The sequence below is a fragment of the Salvelinus sp. IW2-2015 genome, linkage group LG20 (assembly GCF_002910315.2).
Source record: "Salvelinus sp. IW2-2015 linkage group LG20, ASM291031v2, whole genome shotgun sequence".
Lineage (NCBI taxonomy): Eukaryota > Metazoa > Chordata > Actinopteri > Salmoniformes > Salmonidae > Salvelinus > Salvelinus sp. IW2-2015.
Window position 1 is genome coordinate 48,383,575 of NC_036860.1, and position 7,945 is coordinate 48,391,519.

A 7,945-nucleotide genomic window follows, 5' to 3' on the forward strand; every position below is an offset into this window, starting at 1 on the left:
CAAGTAGCCTATTAATGTATATGTAGGCTACCATTTGATACAATAAATATGTTGAAATGATATCACTGGAGTCAAAACAATTTGTGCCACTTGCGTAGCCTACCTGGAGCTGGCAAAATAATTTGATAAATAGCCTATAACTTCAGTTTATTGTTGTTGTAGCCTTATTGCTTAAACAAGTTAAATCGACATCAATTGAAAGCTCTGGCGAGTTTAATAAGGGCGCCATGTAATAGCTTGCAATAATTATTATTTTGAGGAAACTCGAATTTAGCTTCAAACGTCGTTACTATGATATTCCTTCTTAATTGGCTCGATAACATTATGGAAAAAGGCTTTATTGTATAGATACGGCAACTCCTCTCTTGCTGTGACAAAACAAATTGGGCTAGWTTTCAGGCCTTTTGGGCGGGTTTTGAATGGTCATCGGGCAATTWTTTTTAGCTAGACCTGGCAACCCTGCTCCGCATTGTTACAACATTTGGGAGGCACATGGCGATGTGGTACAGAGCTAGATTTGTCCTCTGCACATCTCTGGAGGCTTCACACCCTTCATATTGAGCCTCCGACCACATTTTAGTCTAGGCCTCCGCAATGGATTAGTTCACTGAGATGGGCGCAAATATACAGTACCAGTCAAAAGTTTGGACACACCTACTCATATCGAAGGTCGAGAGCCAATGCGTCCTCCGAAACACAACCCAACCAAGCCGCAGTGCTACTTGACACAATGCCTACTTAACCCGGAAGTCAGCCGCACCAACGTGTCGAAGGAAACACTGCACCTGGCGACCGTGTCAGCGTGCACTGCGCCCGGCCCGCCACAGGAGTCGCTAGTGCGCGATGGGACAAGGACARCCCTGCCTGCCAAACCCTCCCCTAACCCGGACGACGCTGGACAAATTGTGTGCCGCTCCATGGGTCTCCCGGTCGCGGCCAGCTGCGACAGAGCCTGGACTCGAATCCAGAATCTCTAGTGGCACTGCAAATAAAACAATCTCGGTCGACCAACAGCCAACAAATCGAATAATTGGGGTCTGCCCTAACACTTTTCAAAGCGCTGYTAGTGTGTTCAGATTTCGATCACCTGAAGCAAGCGCAGAACCATGTAAATACGTGCACAATTTCGGCATGTATTCATGCGTCTCATGCATGTTTTTTTAYTCTTGTGCGCATGCTTCAGGTGATAGAAATCTGAACGCACTACCATCGTTTTGAAAAGTGAATGTAATTATACTTTCCTGTATATAGTCTCACATTACTACCACCAAAATGACCATCTGCACAGACAGACAACTGGTAAATAATGTTTTGCCACAGAAGCAGTATGTCCCGCCTCCTTTAATCCCTACATGACTGACAGCTGTATGTTCCAATTGTCATGATGTTGTAAATTATGTTTTTTTTTTGTCTGTTGGTTTGTCAGTTCTCTTGTATGGCCCCGGCATGGACGCCTACATGTGATCTGTACTGGAGATAAACAGCAACTAAAGTGTTTTATAAACTTGGTGGTTCGAACCCTGAATGCTGATTGGCTGACGAATATGACAAAACATTTATTTTTKTTGCTCTAATTACGTTGGTAACCAGTTTATAATYGCAATAAGGCACCTCGGGGGTTTGTGATATATGGTCAATATATCACTGCTAAGGGCTGTATCCAGGCACTCCGCGTTGCTTCGTGCTTAAGAACAGCCCTTAGCCGTGGTATATTGGCCCTATACCACACCCCCTTGGGCCTTATTGCTTAAATACAATAAACACCCTGAAGAGAGAAGATTGTCGTGGACCTTTGTGTGTGTGCAGCTAATGTTAGAGTTTGTGAGGATCTGTGTTTATTGCACTATAACCCAATACTATAACACGTGATTGAATATTAGCAACTGTTGGTCTGGGTTCCTGTGTGTGTGCTGGAAGTAACATTTTGCCCCAGATAAGTGTGCTGAGAAGCTGTGGTTAACCTTGAGCGAGAACAGTATGCTATCTATGCAGGTGCAAATAGCTCAAACAATGTTACAGAACTGTCTGGCCCCAGTCTCTAGGGTGTGGGAGCGTAATCTACACAGCAACAGCGCCGGACACCAAGGAGCGCCAAGAGGCTGGGACCAGCCTGAGCGCCGGCGATAGGCTGAGCAAGTTTAAACCACGCTCAGCCTCTACTGTGATAGGCCAACAGASGGGTTGGAACTACGTCTATCACAGTATAAGAACAGCTGTTTACTTACCTCCTGCCAGTTATCTGTTCTACCCTGCGAGGTGTTACAGTGAACCCGTATATACGAAAAATGCATTTATCATTTATCGCTTGAGTTTAATAAAAAAAAGTATATTCGGTGACTCTGAATCACATTTTGTCCTGATACCAGGTTTGAATTGACGCAAATTCCTTATAAATTACTTGCGTTTCACTTTTTGCAAGTCCTTGCTAGATAGCTAGCATCTTAGCTAACTAGCTCACCCCTGTCCTGTGTAGTTAGTCTGCTCCACGTGGTAATTCCATGGGCGAGTGTCTCATTTCAGCACCAAGCTTTTTTAGCCTCATGCTAGTTTGTTGTAATTTATTTCAGCTGCTTACTATATATTGAGGACTAATCTGATTTAAGGTGAGTTGTTTATTTAGCCACAAGATTTCTATCACCTGAAGCATGCGCACAAGATTAAAAAAACATGCATGAGACGCATGCATACATGCCGAGATTGTGCACGTATTTACATGGTTCTGCGCTTGCTTCAGGTGATCGAAATCTGAACACACTACCAGCGCTTTGAAAAGTGTTAGGGCAGACCCCAATTATTCGATTTGTTGGCTGTTGGTCGACCGAGATTGTTTTATTTGCAGTGCCACTAGAGATTCTGGATTCGAGTCCAGGCTCTGTCGCAGCTGGCCGCGACCGGGAGACCCATGGAGCGGCACACAATTTGTCCAGCATCGTCCGGGTTAGGGGAGGGTTTGGCAGGCAGGGATGTCCTTGTCCCATCGCGCACTAGCGACTCCTGTGGCAGGCCGGGCGCAGTGCACGCTGACACGGTGGCCAGGTGCAGTGTTTCCTCCGACACGTTGGTGCGGCTGACTTCCGGGTTAAGTAGGCATTGTGTCAAGTAGCACTGCGGCTTGGTTGGGTTGTGTTTCGGAGGACTTGTGGGTGATGCTTATAGATCAATATTGTGGTCAATGCATCAGCAGCTACAGTAGCTAGTCTAGCTAACTGTGTTTCCCACTCCCTTTATCACCAGTTGATTTTGGCGGGCTTTTAAGACTGCTCCTAGAACATGACAACATAATATAGTGACTAGCTGGAATTKTGAGTGTATTTTACTGGACTAATTAGGCCGTCAATATTTCGGGACAGTGAATGTGAGTTGAATAGTCTGTTTGCTGTAGTTTGGGACCTGCTTCAAGTAATATCAGACAAGTTGTGGTCATGATCCAATATTTTCATAATATACTTAGAAATTAACATTGCAGGAGTATTGGTGAAAATGTTTGTAGTCATCCTTATATAATGTGTCATGATTGAAATACAAATGTAATGCTTTTTCATCCATGTTGGCCTTATCTCGTACCATTAACTGCTTTCAGACCTAGTCATGCTGATCAGGGTGATATTCAATGGTGAACAAAAATATGTGAAGATCATTGACCTGACACTTGAAAATCTTTTGATGGGAGGTATATTTTTAATTTGTGATTGGAAATAAATGTATTGTTTTCATACCAGTCAGTCTGATTACTCTTACCATTATGATTGCAATTATAATTGTAGGTTGTTTTAATGTTTGTCATGGCTTTCCTGAAATTTGAGATCCCGCTTACTAGTTTATCAGAGGCAAAGCTGTGTGAAGGGTCTGGAACTGAAGTTGATGGGGATGTGTTTGAGGAGGTGGTGACATGGCCAGACCTTGTGTTTTCAAGCTCACGCTGACCAATGATGCTAAAGGTATGTGCTGGTTTTCAAGTTTTGGTTACTTGTGGCATCACTTTCAATATAACCATACATTTGACATGCCTGTATTGTCATCTTTGTGTATTTAAGAATCTTCCCTGATGAGTCCTGTCTCTGCCAGTTCTGTGATGGGTGGTTCAGACCATGAGTCAGTTGATACAATCATATTGAGCGAGGATGGAAGCCCCTCACGAAAGCGTCAAAGATATGACGAAGCAAAACATTTACGTTTGTAAAAGTGGCATCAAATGGATTTTTCACTGCTGTTTTTTTTTTTTACAGCTAATAGAGAGCATACTGAAGAAAAGGCCTGGTGGAGAGGTCATCAAGGAATACACTCCAAAACTAAAAGCCTGACTGACTGCACCAGACTAAAGATGATCAACATTCTTGTTTCGGCGATGACGGCGACTCATGGGTAAGTTTAAAGGAAAGATTCATAATGAAAATTGTTGAGCATTACTTACTCCTATATCTGCTGAATGTTAAAAATGACTTKTGTATCAGTGTCTCAGTCACATAATTGGTTAGGCTACAGCTGACCATCCACTGCTATTGGTAGAAGATTTTTCTTGTATCAAACTCAATGWGCATGATACTGATTCAAAAATCACTCCTAATATTTAGCTGACTGGGGACCAATGCTGCTTGTGGAGATTCTAATTGCCGCCTAAACATAACATTATATTCTTGTCAGGACATCACCACTGCGTGAGAGAAACGTTTGCACAAGGCATCATCTCCTTGTTCCCATACCTGAAGGATCCCTACACCACAAATGGATATGTAAGTATACATTACAACTGGTACGGTATCTGAGCAAATGGGACTTGGTTATTTGTTTTTTCAAGATTAGTAACCATGTTCATTTTCTTAAGGAACATTATTACGACCCTAATAGTGGAGAAGGGTACCTCTCGTATAGAATCAAAACCATTCAGAGGAATTTGGCTTCATCAGAGAAACGGCCCACTCAACTATACTCTGGAGGGCCAACTGCTTAGAGGGAGTTCAGTCCATCCACTTTGGCTACCCTGAGTGAAGACRAGTGCAGAGAGGCCATTTCTCTTATGAAGCATTCTTCTGATGAAAAAACAGCCAAACAGAAGATGAAATTGACCTTTGAGTACAGGAAGATGACCTACGACCCTAGTAAATGCTCCACCATCCTAACTGAATTTCCACGCTTTCTTGATGTGAAGGGCTTGTTGTTCTTGATGTGAATTACTTTTTTAAAAACAGTTTTAAGTTGTATAAATTGAGTTTAATGTCCAGATGCCAATTCAGGTTGGCCAGTAATAGTAGTTCAATGAATGTGTAGGCTGGTGATTTACTCAAACTCTGTTTTTGGAGGTTAAAGTGGAATGTTTTTGTCTTATTTGTTTCAGATTGAGAAGGATTTTGTGCTGCTGTTTGGAGAGGGAACATCAGTCAAGTTTTTGGAGAGGTGGCCAACTACATTCAAGCAAAATATCATCCTTCTAAGCAAGSCAGAATCTGCAGTTGATGAGGGAGCTGAGGGGGATGAGGGAGCTGACACGAATGCTGATGGTTAGATGATCATGATTTATCATTTATTTTTCAAATAACTCTGAAATGTTAACGTCACTGATGGAATAACCATTTTAATCAGGATCTCTTTGTTTAGGATGGGACGGTGACCTTTCCTCCATCCTTCCCCTGCTCCATTTGACTCCTCCTTCATCACAAGGCCGCAAAAGACCAGGCAAGATGTCTGCATCCCAAGCTGAACAGCATCTTGTGATATTCCAAAAGGTTTGTATTGGCATTCTTATTCATGGACAGTGCTGCAGCCGATATGACGAYCTAATGATGGTGTTCGTTTTTGTCGTCTTCCGGCAGGAACKAGTATCCAGGAGCACCTTGATGCGATTGACCAGAACCGCCAACCARATCTTCTTGCAGTCGGGACCAGGAAGAGCAGCATRGATACTTACTTCATCATCCTGGACAAGCGAGCCTTGCCGTGCAAGTCAACGAGCACTCTTGGTGCTTTCGATGAGCTTTTCAAGACTCACTTTGTTTTTGGTACTGCTTACAATACAATGCTGTGCAACATGTACACCTTCATACAGACAACTGTGTACAACATAGACATTGGCAAGGTTAAGGAAACTCCAAGGGTTGCTGAGCTCAGAGCTTTGTTAAAGATGGAGTTTACTTTGATTTGGAAGTTGGACTATATATGAAGAGACATCTCTTTTCTAAAGAGAAAAATGCATTGCAAATTCAACTGTTATGATGACTTTGAGACTGCTAATCCATTGGGATCAAAAAAGGGTATTCACAAGTTGGGAGGTATATACTTTACTTTGAGAAATGTTACCCCAAAGTTTAATTCAATTTTGGTAAATATTCACTTGTGCACTCTTCCACACCCAGGACCTTAAAACTTATGGATTTGATTCCATTCTTGAGCCAATAGTAAGTGATTTGAAAGTGCTTGAGACTGAGGGTATTGAAGTTCCCTTCTTCAGTGGTCGTATACATGGCAGTATAGTCCAAGTAACTGGAGATAATCTTGGTATACGTTGCCTGTTTGGTTTTGTGGAATCATTTAGTGCTCGTTATTGTTGCTGTTTTTGCCTCACTGAGAAAGTGGCTTTTCAAACTGTGTTTTCTGAGGATGACCCAAGAGTGACTTTATGAACAAAACACATGCACTCAGACCATTGTCTAACTATTCAGTCAAACCCAACACTACCTCATGTGTACGGTGTGAAGCATGCTTGCTTATTGAACTCTCTGCAGTACTTCAAATACTACAGACAAATTTTCTGTTGATATAATGCATGACATTTTAGGAGTTGCATAATTTGAGGTAACTTGTGTTACAGTATATACAAGCCAACTTTGTGACTGSTAAAGATGTGTACGGTAGAGTTCATTCATTTAACTATGGCTACACAGAGAGGAGGAATCGTCCACCTGCACTCAAATTGGATGATGGGAGCAATGATTTGGGTATAAATGTAATTCAGTCTTGGTGTCTTTTCTGTAATTTGCCATTGATGTTTGGTGATCTGGTACAAAAAGATGATAAATACTGGCAGCTGCTTCTGTTACTACTACAAATTGTAAATATTGTGTTTTCTCCTATACTAACAGAGGGCATGACTATCTATCTGAAGCACTTAATTGCTGAACATCATAGGCTTTTCATGTATTTGTTTCCGAAATCCCACTTCATGATACATTATCCTCGTTGTATAAGGAATATTGGGCCCATTCTTCATTCGTGGTGTATGCACTACAAGGCAAAACATAATTTCTTTAAAAAGCAACTGAAGAGTTTTAAGAATGTCACTATGACCTTAGCCAAGAAACACCAAAATTACATGGCATATAATTGGGAAACGTTCAGCCAGGATAGACTAGCTATCAGTCTAGGAAAGATGTCAAGGCTCAATGACCTGAATGAAAGCCATGAGTTTGCTGCCAAGTTGAATGTCTCAGTGCTCACAAATGTTTTGTCAGTTAAATGGGTAAAGCACCATGGTACAGAATATCGTCTTGATTTGGTCATATGTGGTGAAGTAGTCATTGAAGTGCCAGTATTTTACCAAATTAAGGCTATTGTTCTGAAAGAGGAAAATGTTTTTTTGGTTGGGTCAGCTCTTGAAACSTTATGTTTTGTTGATCATTTGCATGCATTTGAAGTTGTTTTGAAGCGAAGTCCACCATGCAAGGTATTTCATGGAAATGACATCATGTACCACAAACCTTTTGATTTGCTCATGTCAAATGGAGCAAGGGATTTTTTTTGACTACATTGTCCCCACCTGTCACTTGATAACAGTTTAAGCCAGGGCTGATACTTATGGTTAGGTTGTGAGAAACATATTTGTTTTTAATGTAAATGTCAGCATTTTCCAACAAACCTATTGATTTGCTCATGTCATATGGAGCAAGGGATTCTTTTGACTACATTCTACTCTCACGTGATAACAGTTTAAGCCAGGGCTGGGACTTATGGTTTG

General features: G+C 41.7%; 1 long non-coding RNA gene across 1 annotated transcript; it reads left to right on the top strand.

Moving 5' to 3' along the window:
• Positions 1-4,227: 4,227 nt before the first annotated feature.
• Positions 4,228-7,945, top strand: LOC112081321 (uncharacterized). Its single transcript, XR_002896463.2, has 5 exons — positions 4,228-4,362; positions 4,642-4,730; positions 5,333-5,495; positions 5,593-5,720; positions 5,808-7,945. It is a non-coding gene; the product is annotated as an uncharacterized lncRNA (long non-coding RNA).